Here is a 13,069-nt window from a genome sequence, read left to right on the forward strand (position 1 = left end):
ACAGTAAGGAAAAGCAAACCACAAGTCGAATCAAAATACATTCCATTACCACAATGTTTACAAAATCACAAAATGAGATTGAGTACATCAAAAGGAAATAGTCTCTCAAAATGAGAGGAAAAAAACCTCAAACCCCAAAACCAGAAGGAGCCCAGATCTGCTGCTAAGTGTGAGTCTCAAGTCTCATGATGTGTGCCATCGCATCACCATTGCGTCTACTCGTCACATGTATCCCCATAAAACGGGGTCAGTACTCTTGCGAGTTGGTGAGATAAACCATCCATACATTATCATTTTTATGAAAAAACATACAGTAAGCAACATGATACAGATATGCTACATCTACATGTAACATGCTATGACTATCATGATGAAATAGTTAGAAACATTTGAAACAAAGGTACAAGTGTGTGTCAGGTAGGTGCACGTGCTACAAGACTAAGCAACAATGAAGTAAGTGACAAGTGTAACAACTATAGCAAATAGAACAAGAACTAAGCAACAAGCTAGACAAACATAACAGAAGTACGAGCAGTGTTAAAGTAAATAAACAATTACAGTATGTCAGTTTGTTTGGTTAGTAATTATGTTCTTCATATTACTCTTTCGGGTACGTGAAGGAAACCTAGCATTCTGTGAGACATGCATGATCATGCATAATATTTGCATTTTATTAATCATTATTTATGCATGATCCATGTTAAAATCGCTTTAAAAACCCATTTTTATCGTTAGTTTTGAGAAACCGCATTGAATTGAATTTTATCAGAAAATCGAGTTTTTTAAAGCTTTTCCTACAGTTTTAGTATTTTTATTAGATTTAGATTTTCTTAATTATAGTTCAATTAGTTTAGGCTTGTATTAGCTAAAATTTAATTAGTTTAGTAAGTTTTGATTTTTAGAAAAACATGTTTTTCATAAGAGACCTTGTTTTGGAAATTAGCAAAAATCTTTGGACTCTTTTTGAAAAAACATGCTTTAACCTAATTAGGGATTATAAATAAGGTTAATAGGGCTGGAGAAGATGTTTTTCCAGCAGCCCTCACACCCCCTCTATCTTGCCTCTCTCTTCTCTCTCTCCCTTGCTCTCTCCCTCTATTCTCGATTTCTCTTCTTCTCACCTTCTTCTTTTTCCCCCTTCGTTTCATCAAGCCTCGAACCCCTTCTTCATCGGCAGCCTCTTTTTTTTCGTCGGGACCGTGTGGATGCAGCTGGATCAACCACCCTCTTTCCTCAACCCATCCAGCCGATCTTAGTAAGTCCTTCTTTTCTCCCCATCTTAGGATCATTGCATGCTTCGTACTTGATATTTTTTTTACCTATTCTCTACATATAGCATGATCTGGTATGTTTTTTTTATTCGTTCATCTTGGCATGGTAGAAATTATATTGGCTACGTTTGATGCTCGTCTCATCTTCTAGATAGCATAAATTTTTCTTTAGTAATAGTTACTTTAAACATCGTTGTGTTCTCACTGTTTAGTTGCATTATTGTGTATAGTTTTTTTTTAGTCACGCAAACAGGGAATCGTGGTTTAGTTCAGCACAATCTGCAGGTCCGCTGTGCTGGAGAACGCAGACCGTGCAGGCTGCACTCATCTGGTTGCACTTCAAAATCCATGAACAGCGTTTCACGCTGTCAACAAGTTCAATATTAATTTTTATCTAACATCAATCAGCGTGACACGTTGGTCTCTCTCTTGAGCCAGCAATACATTACCAGCTGCGTGAAAGCCTTTTTTGTTCTTTTGTTTTATTATGTCAATCATTGTTTGATTAGGTTAGTTGTTTAACTTTTTATTTATTAGAATTTACTTTTTCTAATTTTGTAGTGAATTAGAATAGCCGGTTTTGGTTTGCTATTTCATTTGAATTTCTTTTGCACAGGTGGGTGATTTCCATTGTGTTTGGCTGCAGTGTTAGATTAATTTATTTAGGATAGTGTTAATGTCTGTTAGGTAGTTGAGTGCATAGTTTTTATCAGCTGATTATGGTTTTTGTTCAGCATGTTAGTCATTTCCAGCATATAGAATTTTCAGTTGGTTTTATTAATCATTTTTTTTTGTTAGTCAGTTTAATCTTGTGCATACAACATGTTAACTTTTCTGAATCAACGTCTGTTGCTTTGGTTATTTCTTTATTAGTTGGCCTGTTATTGCATTCAGCATTTATTTTGGTTGTTTTAGTTTTAGTTTATTAAGTTTTTTTTTTTAAGTAGTCTTCTACAATAGACGTTAATTGTTTTGGTGGTTTATTTTAATAGTTTGTTTAATCATTAGTTGATTCTTGCTTTTTGCTTAAGCCCTTTATTTAGTTCATTAGACAACATAGTTATGTAATGTGTTTTATTGAGTTTCAGCAGTTTGTTAGTTATTCTATCATTTATTAGTTAGTTTCTTGATTTCTTGTATTAGGCATTAGTTTGTTACATTAATTCTTGAATTCTAGTTAGTTAAATCTGTTTTGCTATTTTGTCTTTTAATGTAGGTGGTTATATTAGCTTGTTCATAGTTTAGTTTATGTTTAGTTTAGTTAATTTCATTCTTGTTTATGTTGAATATTTTTAGGCATTAATCAGTAAATTCTTGTTAGTTTTCTTCGTACTGCTTTTGGTTTGTGTTTTGCAGGGAAGCGTTGGAACATGCGGTAGATCCCTTTTCGTGCCCTAAAAGAGCCCTCTAAGGTCTCTAAAAGGTCCTCTCAAGGGACCCTCAGACCCTCAGAAAGACCCCTCAGGGAGCCCTCAGAAAATCAAAAGTTCAAGAAAACATACATTACCTCAAGAAGGGACAAGAAGACTCGAAGCACTGAAGCCTTTTCTTTTCTTTTTAGATTAGAGTTTTATTTTATTTTATTAATTGGGTCTGTAATAAAACCATTTATTTATTTTGTTTAAGCCCTCTGCGTAGGGCCATACTCCCTTAGTTACTTAATTATTTAATTTATTCTTTTACTTTTGGCAATAAAGAGTAGTTTAGCTTGTGTGGTTGAATACAAGTATTTCCCGTTCCCTGAGATCGACCCGGACTCCACCACTCGTGCGAGCCGGTTTTTATATTTTTGGTGTCTGGCTTTCACTTGATTTTGATTAAAAATATTATTTAAAAAAAAAACCGTTTTCCAAAACTCACACCAAATTTTGGCGCCGTTGCCGGGGAACGACGAAATACTGGTATTCACTTTATTGCCTTTGTTTGTTCTCGTATTTTTAGGTTTCTAGTTGTTTTTCATATTTAGGTTAGAACCACGTGTTTGCACAACGTAGAGACCATCTTATTTTTCTTGCACAGCCCACCAATAGGATTCCCTTAGAGGTGACTGCGCACGATTGGTACCGTGCTCATAGTTTGCTTTTTGCAAAATCCCTGCTGAGTGCAAGTGTGTGGTGTTTGTACACGCTTTTTTAGTTCTTGTTTTTACTCGCTTTGTAGTTTGCATGGTTTGGCAGCTAAGTGCGTTAGTTAGGTAGAAAACCCAAAGTTAGGACGTGTGCTACACCGGTCTACTCCAAGGTGTACGCAAAGGCTCACGATCATCATTTGATCCATCCTTTGAGGGAGTACTTCATGCCAAATACGTATATTCCCACCTCCTGCATCACGAGACCTGATGTAGGAGTGAGCCATTTTGAGATTAAGGCCAGTGTGATTCAAATGTTACCTTCGTTTTATGGCCTTAGCAATGAGGACCCATATCGTCACCTCGATGAATTTCTTGAGATTTGCTCGACAGTGCGAATCAATAACTTTGGAGACGACGCTATGAGGTTGACCCTGTTTCCCTTCTCTTTGAAGGATAAAGCCAAGCATTGGTTGAAAGCGTTAGATACAGTTCAAATTACCATGTGGGAACAGATGCAAAGAGAGTTTTTAAAAAAATATTTCCCAATTGGTAAGACGAACAAGTATCGAAAGGCCATTACCAACTTTTCGCAAATAGAGAGGGAAACGTTTCACGAGACTTGGGAGAGGATGAAGGATCTTCTTCTCAAGTGTCCCCACCACCAGGTGCCTCGTTGGCAACTGGTGCAATATTTCTATGATGGTCTTACTGAGAAGAACCGTCAAATGGTTGATTCATTGTGTGGGGGCACTTTTATGCTCAAGAGTGAGGACGAGGCATGGTCTTTATTTGAGACCTTAAGTGAAAACACGATGCATCATGCTTTGTCTTCACAGCTCGATAGGACTACATCTTTGTCTAGTGGTCCTAGGAAAGTTGGAATTTTCGAAGTTGGGTCTGAGTTAGATTCGCATACCAAGGTTGACCAGTTGAATAGGAAGTTAGATCAATTCCTAGCAAACTCTTCGAGAATTCCAGTAGGAAAAGTGTGTGAGCTTTGTGCTAGCCCTGCACACTGTGCTTTTGATTTTCCGGCAGTGCCGCTATATCCTGAATTCGTTCAGGAGCAGGTGAATGCTGCCCAAGGTTTCGCTAGACCCATGCCTGATTCATTTACACCATCATATAACCCAGGTTGGCGAAACCATTCCATTTCTCCATCCCATCAGCCATCCCAGACACAGTATGGACACAGTAACCCTTCACAAGGTTACTCGCATCCCATTTTTGCACAGGTTCATCCCCAATCTAGTCTACCTCCTCCTCAAGAGCCCACTTCAAGTCCATCATTCCAGGAGAAGATATTAGAGGTTTTTTTTTATATCAAGGTCACTCTTTACTCCCATGCACAGTCAATAGCTAAGCTAGAGACCCAAATGGGACAGTTAGCTCTAACACTGAGTAGACAAAGCCAGGGGAGCCTATCTAGTCACTCTGTTGTCAACCCAAAGGAAAAGGATCTCATGTCATTTGACCTGCACCCCACAGATTCACATCCTACGCAGGTCAAATCTGTTACATCCCTTAAGAAGGGGAAGGCGTGTCACCCCATTCAGGAATCGATTCATGAACCCAATGTCATACTCACTGATGAGTCGATCTCCTCCATTAGGCCGCAGGCGAAGGGGCAAGGCCCACAGCTTCTATAGTCATCATATATTCATCGAGCCCCAGTCTCCCAGGCATTCAGACCGCCGATTGCTTTTAGCAAGCAAGAGGTGCAGATGCAAAAGATGCTTGACCTAGTCAAGCAGGATCAGGACCACCACTTGTTTGAGGTTGCATATATCGATAGTCGATTGGTCCTAGACTCTCCTTTTGAGAGTAGTCTCCCAGAGGAGACTAACCTTTGTTCTTCCTGTAGCGAGAGTCATGATATTACTTTTAGGGGTCGAGTCGGTGGAAACACAATGCGTAGTGTCACGAATGATACTCTTTTCTTCATTGAGCCCGATTGAGCGAGACTTCATGTCCATTGATCTCATGGACGATGAAGGTTTTTTTTTCAGAGATCCGCCTGGCTGGGGACGTAAAACTTAGCGCTTTATGGGAGGCAACCCATATTTTTGATGTACCATTAGTAGCTTTAATATTTTTTGTTTTTAGGTAGTTTTTCTTCATGAGCGTCAAGCCTAGATCATGTATGCATTGCATTCTTTTGCATATCTCTATGAGTTATAAACTGTGAGACAGGTGGAACCTATGCAGAGCCATTCGCATGTCGTATCTGGTAAGGTTTCATAGTATGGATCAGGTGACTTCTACTCTTTTTTCTCTCATTTATTTTTGTTTTCATATGCATTCTCTTAGTTTCATACAAGCATGGGGGAGTGCCACTGAGGACAGTGTCATTCAAGCATGGGGGAGGGTGTAGTTTGCACACCCAATTTTTTTCATGTCTTTGTACTTGCATTTTTATGTCAACTCATAAAAATTAGGCTTTTAGGGAATGAGTTTGAACTTATATGACTGCTTTGCAACATCTAACGTTTTTAGAGAATTTTTAGGCCCCACGAAAAACTTTTTCTAACACGAATCTAGAAAACCATGGTTGTTTATGTGGATTTCAAAGAAATGATTATGGATGCATGTTAGAGTTTATTTTGAATCACAAGTATGAATATGCACAGTTTTATTTTTGAAAACTAAGCAAATGAACAACGTTGCAAAAGAGCTCAAAAAGTGAAACGAGCATACGTTTAGTTGTTTGATATCTTCGTACTCCCTAGTAGCTGGGCTTAGACACAAGTTGAAGTGTTTGAGTCCATGTTGAAAAGGATAACGAAGGAAGTCAATTCTTTGTCTACGTTGATATCTGTGGCCTATTTTGTTCGAGCAAGTAGAGCCTGAGGGGTGTTTACACCTGGTGCCCTAAAGCCATCTGGTTTGGGAGCCATCGGCCTGAAAGCTCGTTACATGGACTTTATAGAGAGCCTAATAGATATTGACATTGCACATGACAGAGAAGTAGACTATACATAAACTATAGAAAATTAAAGGTCTAGTTACTCGAGCAATTAAGTCTGAGGGATACTTTGTATCTGGTGCCCTAAGGTCGTCTGGCCTGGGAGTCACTGACCCAAAGCTCGTTACACGGGTCACGAAACTAGAAATTGGGTATAGTGCTCAGAAAAAATTGAAAAATGAGAAAAATTGAAAATCAAGAAAAAGAAAAGAGCGTAAAAGAGAAAAGTTCATTGCTTAAAAGCAAATATTGAGAAAACCTGTGTAGAACACATATGAGTGAGGAGAAGTAAATAATAATATGTATGTATTTGAATTTCTGAGGATGAAACATAAATGATTATGTTATTTAGAAAAGTGAAAGAAAATATTTTATTCTGTGGTGGTAGGTAGAAGTCTCTAATCATGTTTTGATAATGCAATGGCATGAAATATTTGTGAAAACAAACTCCTTAATTGCCTAATGCCTTGTGTTTTTATGCATACTTGATAGAGATGTTTGTGGGTAGCATCACTGTAAACCCTCACGAGACCTTACTCGTCCACTGGGGTAACCCAGGGGTTGAAAGGGCTCGTGGCATATGCTAAATGCAATCGTGATTCCTACGAAAGTGAGTTAGGTTTTTATTTTGTCTAGTTTAGTATTTTTGTTTTTGCTTCAGTTTGCTCGAGGACTAGCAAACGATAAGCATGGGGGTATTTGATCATGCATAATATTTGCATTTTATTAATCGTTATTTATGCATGATCCATGTTAAAATCGCTTTAAAAACCCATTTTTATCGTTAGTTTTGAAAAACCGCATTGAATTGAATTTTATCAGAAAATCGAGTTTTTAAAGCTTTTCCTACAGTTTTAGTATTTTTATTAGATTTAGATTTTCTTAATTATAGTTCAATTAGTTTAGGCTTGTATTAGCTAAAATTTAATTAGTTTAGTAAGTTTTGATTTTTAGAAAAACATGTTTTTCATAAGAGACCTTGTTTTGGAAATTAGCAAAAATCTTTGGACTCTTTTTGAAAAAACATGTTTTAACCTAATTAGGGATTATAAATAAGGTTAATAGGGCTGGAGAAGATGTTTTTCCAGCAGCCCTCACACCCCCTCCATCTTGCCTCTCTCTTCTCTCTCTCCCTTGCTCTCTCCCTCTATTCCTGATTTCTCTTCTTCTCACCTTCTTCTTTTTCCCCCTTCGTTTCATCAAGCCTCGAACCCCTTCTTCATCGGCAGCCTCTTTTTTTTCGTCGGGACCGTGTGGATGCAGCTGGATCAACCACCCTCTTTCCTCAACCCATCCAGCCGATCTTAGTAAGTCCTTCTTTTCTCCCCATCTTAGGATCATTGCATGCTTCGTACTTGATATTTTTTTTACCTATTCTCTACATATAGCATAATCTGGTATGTTTTTTTTATTCGTTCATCTTGGCATGGTAGAAATTATATTGGCTACGTTTGATGCTCGTCTCATCTTCTAGATAGCATAAATTTTTCTTTAGTAATAGTTACTTTAAACATCGTTGTGTTCTCACTGTTTAGTTGCATTATTGTGTATAGTTTTTTTTTAGTCACGCAAACAGGGAATCGTGGTTTAGTTCAGCACAATCTGCAGGTCCGCTGTGCTGGAGAACGCAGACCGTGCAGGCTGCACTCATCTGGTCGCACTTCAAAATCCATGAACAGCGTTTCACGCTGTCAACAAGTTCAATATTAATTTTTATCTAACATCAATCAGCGTGACACGTTGGTCTCTCTCTTGAGCCAGCAATACATTACCAGCTGCGTGAAAGCCTTTTTTGTTCTTTTGTTTTATTATGTCAATCATTGTTTGATTAGGTTAGTTGTTTAACTTTTTATTTATTAGAATTTACTTTTTCTAATTTTGTAGTGAATTAGAATAGCCGGTTTTGGTTTGCTATTTCATTTGAATTTCTTTTGCACAGGTGGGTGATTTCCATTGTGTTTGGCTGCAGTGTTAGATTAATTTATTTAGGATAGTGTTAATGTCTGTTAGGTAGTTGAGTGCATAGTTTTTATCAGCCGATTATGGTTTTTGTTCAGCATGTTAGTCGTTTCCAGCATATAGAATTTTCAGTTGGTTTTATTAATCATTTTTTTTTGTTTGTTTTTTTGTTAGTCAGTTTAATCTTGTGCATACAACATGTTAACTTTTCTGAATCAACGTCTGTTGCTTTGGTTATTTCTTTATTAGTTGGCCTGTTATTGCATTCAGCATTTATTTTGGTTGTTTTAGTTTTAGTTTATTAAGTTTTTTTTTTTAAAGTAGTCTTCTACAATAGACGTTAATTGTTTTGGTGGTTTATTTTAATAGTTTGTTTAATCATTAGTTGATTCTTGCTTTTTGCTTAATCCCTTTATTTAGTTCATTAGACAACATAGTTATGTAATGTGTTTTATTGAGTTTCAGCAGTTTGTTAGTTATTCTATCATTTATTAGTTAGTTTCTTGATTTCTTGTATTAGGCATTAGTTTGTTACATTAATTCTTGAATTCTAGTTAGTTAAATCTGTTTTGCTATTTTGTCTTTTAATGTAGGTGGTTATATTAGCTTGTTCATAGTTTAGTTTATGTTTAGTTTAGTTAATTTCATTCTTGTTTATGTTGAATATTTTTAGGCATTAATCAGTAAATTCTTGTTAGTTTTCTTCGTACTGCTTTTGGTTTGTGTTTTGCAGGGAAGCGTTGGAACATGCGGTAGAGCCCTTTTCGTGCCCTAAAAGAGCCCTCTGAGGTCTCTAAAAGGTCCTCTCAAGGGACCCTCAGACCCTCAGAAAGACCCCTCAGGGAGCCCTCAGAAAAGCAAAAGTTCAAGAAAACATACATTACCTCAAGAAGGGACAAGAAGACTCGAAGCACTGAAGCCTTTTCTTTTTAGATTAGAGTTTTATTTTATTTTATTAATTGGGTCTGTAATAAAACCATTTATTTATTTTGTTTAAGCCCTCTGCGTAGGGCCATACTCCCTTAGTTACTTAATTATTTAATTTATTCTTTTACTTTTGGCAATAAAGAGTAGTTTAGCTTGTGTGGTTGAATACAAGTATTTCCCGTTCCCTGAGATCGACCCGGACTCCACCACTCGTGCAAGCCAGTTTTTATATTTTTGGTGTCTGGCTTTCACTTGATTTTGATTAAAAATATTATTTAAAAAAAAACCATTTTCCAAAACTCACACCAATGCACCCGACGTCTGTTATTCAATTTCTAATATAATAATCGGGGATGCTACATACTGAGTCAACCACCTACGGGCAGCACACAACTAGGATAAACCTTTCGCAGGGGTAAAGGATTGCAATCCGTACTACTGCATTAGTAAAGGTCCCTGAAAAGGGTAACCTCGACCTCCCTAACTCTGAGTGACTGAAGGTCAAAGGACGCTACAGCTCCTCAAAAGAAAGTGTCATAGTAACGATGTGTCACTTAGGGTTGTATCATTCACCCTCTCCCTGGGTGACCATCTTTGTGAATGGGGCGCAGCAGATTTATCTTATTTAGGCCCATTCATCAAGTCTTACCTCCTCTCGAGGTAGTTCTGCCTTGTGGTCCCCGTGGGGTATGCTAACGAGGACTTAGCCTGCCCATCCACGTGCTCAGCCTCACATGGCCACAAAAGATCACATCGCTTGTGAAGATGATTTTAATACCATTTTCATTTTACACCTAGGGTATCACAATACGTAAGCTCTCTCTTTCACGAACATGGGGTCATTGCTCGAAGACTCCAACCGAGTCCCAAACCTCAACCGGTAAAATTGTGCTATACCCTTATGGTGTTTTCAGTTTTCAAGTATATGTCACATCGAGTATGAAGCACGCCTCTGGTGCGTAGTACATTCATCAAGAAACAAATGTGAGCCAAAACAAGTGACACTGGACAAATCAAAACCAGTGACATACGTGTCAGGATGTGCCAATGTGCACGTGCAAAATAGGGAAGCCCACAAAGTCTTAAACTTGCACAAGTATCGAGCAATGAGAAATGATACAACAATATATTTATAAAATGGCACAATTCACTATTTTTGAGCGATACGAGGCTCAAAATGCATAAACAATCACTATCGTTCATGCAAAGAGTGTCCGGAGCTTGGAATACGTATTTCCCAAATACACGTATTCCAAACATCGTACCGTGGCAAATCTCGCATAGTGAAACCTTCTGCGAAGGACCTTCGCAAAATCGGCACTCATGAGTGTCGAGAACGAGACCTAACTTAATCCATTCGTATGGAAATTATATTAGCATATCCAAATGCGTGGCCGCACTTTGCCCGCACAAACGAGGCACGAACGATGCTATCTGTCGGAGCATCCGACGAAGGCGAGGGAAAATACGTGTAAGAGTATAGAATAATACACATCATAAGATCAACACCTCGCTGCCATGATAGGACAGCGAGGCACGGGCATCCGATGCCCAAGATCACAATGATCTCATTGCTCACAAGCTAATCTTTCACTTCATAGCTAGTGGTTTTGTCTTGCAGATTGGAGGCAACAAGGAAGTTGCAGCCACCTATTGAGCTTCCGCTGGATGCTCAACGAGGCCAAGGCAATCAGGTCTGAGCCCGCATATGGCTCAGACTATGGGTTGTGGATTGAACGTAGTCCAGCCCGAAATCTCTAGAAGGGGCAGCAAGGTTGTTGAGTGCCTTAGCACTCGGTGCCAACTTGGCACAAAGGCAAGGATCAAGGCCCAAGTGGGGCCTGCTGCATGACTAGGCCACGGAGCCCAAGTCTACCTTGGTTTGCACCCTACGTGCAAACCAAGTGCTACCTCGATGCAGCACTGGCCATGGGGCCAAAAATCCAGCTCACCTGGGTGCACTAGCACCCAACTAAGCATAGAGCTCCAAAATGGCTCGGCTGGGGCAAATGCCCAAGTGGGCAGAGCAAAGACCACCTAGCAGGGTCTGGTCTAGTGGTGACCAGACCCAACTGGGTCAGAAGGTGCCCCTGGTCTGAACCTAGGGGTTTCAGACCAGGGTAGTAGGCCTAGCATCCACCTAAATGGGGTGTGGCTACCCCAAGGACCCCAATTGGTGGGTCAAGCCAACCAGCATGGTTTGGACCTTGTGGGTCCAGACCCTGTTGAGCCAAACGGGGCAGGGTAGCACACAGGTGTGTGTGCTATGCATGTTCCCCTGCTGGGACCCAGGGAAGGCCCAGGCCAGGGCCACATGTCGCAGCCTGCACCCATATGCAAGTGCGCCCAAGGGGTGACCAGCACCCAGTTTGGGCAGCGCCTAACAAGCAGCATGGTCTGGACCCTGTGGGTCCAAACTCTGCTGGGTCAAGAGAGTGGGGAGTGGTGTTGGGGAGTCTACACCCTTGGTCTGACCCGAGAAAGGGTCCAGACCAGGACCCCATCCGGTGGCTAGCACCACAATGGTGGGTGCGCCAAGGACATGAACCCGTGTGTTGTGTGCACCTGGTTCAATGTTGCTGCTTAGCAGCTAAGGGGATGGGTCCCCAATGGTGACCCCACTCTGTGAGTGGGTCACTCAGGTAGGTTTGGGTCCCGTAGTGGCCCAGACCAGCTTGCTACACCACGGAGGCCGCAGCAGCTCAGCTGGGGCTGCTGCAAACCCAAGTTCAAAACCGCACAAGGGCAAATGAAGGGGGCCTGGACTGACCGACCCTTGGTCAGTCTGAGGGCTTGCTGCAATGGCCGTAGCAGCACCCAATGGGCCATGGGGCCCAAAACAAGGGAAAATGCAGGCCTGGGCTGGCTGCAAAGGAGCCCAACCCGACTGCCAACAAGCACAGCCCCCACAAGGGGCGTTCCAACAAAGATAACGAAACTGAATTTTTTAAGGGTGCATAAACAAAAAGAAAATGCATGCTAATGTGAATGGAGCATAAATGAAGGAAAAGAAAAAGGAAACCAAAGTGGTTCCTTACAGCACACCCATGGCTTGAAGCCAATTTGGACCTGTTTGCACTTTACAGGTGCAAACGACCTTGGGGTCCCATGCTTGCATCTCATGATTTACCAAAAAAACAAAAACATAGGGGAGGGAGCTCACCTTAGTGGAGGAGATTAAGTCCTTCCTCAGCTGAAAGAAGGGTTTGCACCTTAGTCACACACACATACACAAGTGAAGAGGAGAAGATGGGGAAAGAGAGGAGAAGGAAAATCGATTTTCCTTTCTCTCTCCTCACCTTCTTCTATTTTTATAAAGGATGTAAAAGGGGATGTGAGGATGGAGGGCTGGGAGCAAAGGAGGGAGAGTCCTCCATCTCCACGCCCCCCCCCCCCCTACCCTTCAAGCCTAGGTCAAAGGGTCAATGGCTGGACCCAACCACCCCCACCAACTCTCCCCTAAATCACTCCTTGATTTAGGGGAAGTTGTCTTTTGACTTTTCAAAAGACAAGGCTTCTTTCAAAAATTCATTTTTTTTAATAAACTCTTTTTTTTGTGTGTGTGTGTGTGTTTGAAATGCATTAATGGTAGCATGGGCTACCCCCTAAGGGCCCCCCAAACTATGCCAACCACCTTTTGTGAAATGCCAAATCCCAACCTTAAATTGGGTTTTTTACCAACTTTTCAAAAATCCTTTATAAGATGCATTTTTTTTTTGAAATTCGATTTTATTTTAAATTAAGGTAGCATGGGCTGAGGTGGGTCCCATGCTAACTACTTTCCAAAAATTCCCAAAACAAGCTTCTTTTAGAAATTTTTGAAAAAGCCTCACTTAGGTTGTGTAAAAATTATAATTTGCTTATTTAAAAACCCTA

This window comes from Nuphar pumila, chromosome 7 (genome assembly GCF_984573655.1).
Source record: "Nuphar pumila chromosome 7, dmNupPumi1.hap1.1, whole genome shotgun sequence".
NCBI lineage: Eukaryota > Viridiplantae > Streptophyta > Magnoliopsida > Nymphaeales > Nymphaeaceae > Nuphar > Nuphar pumila.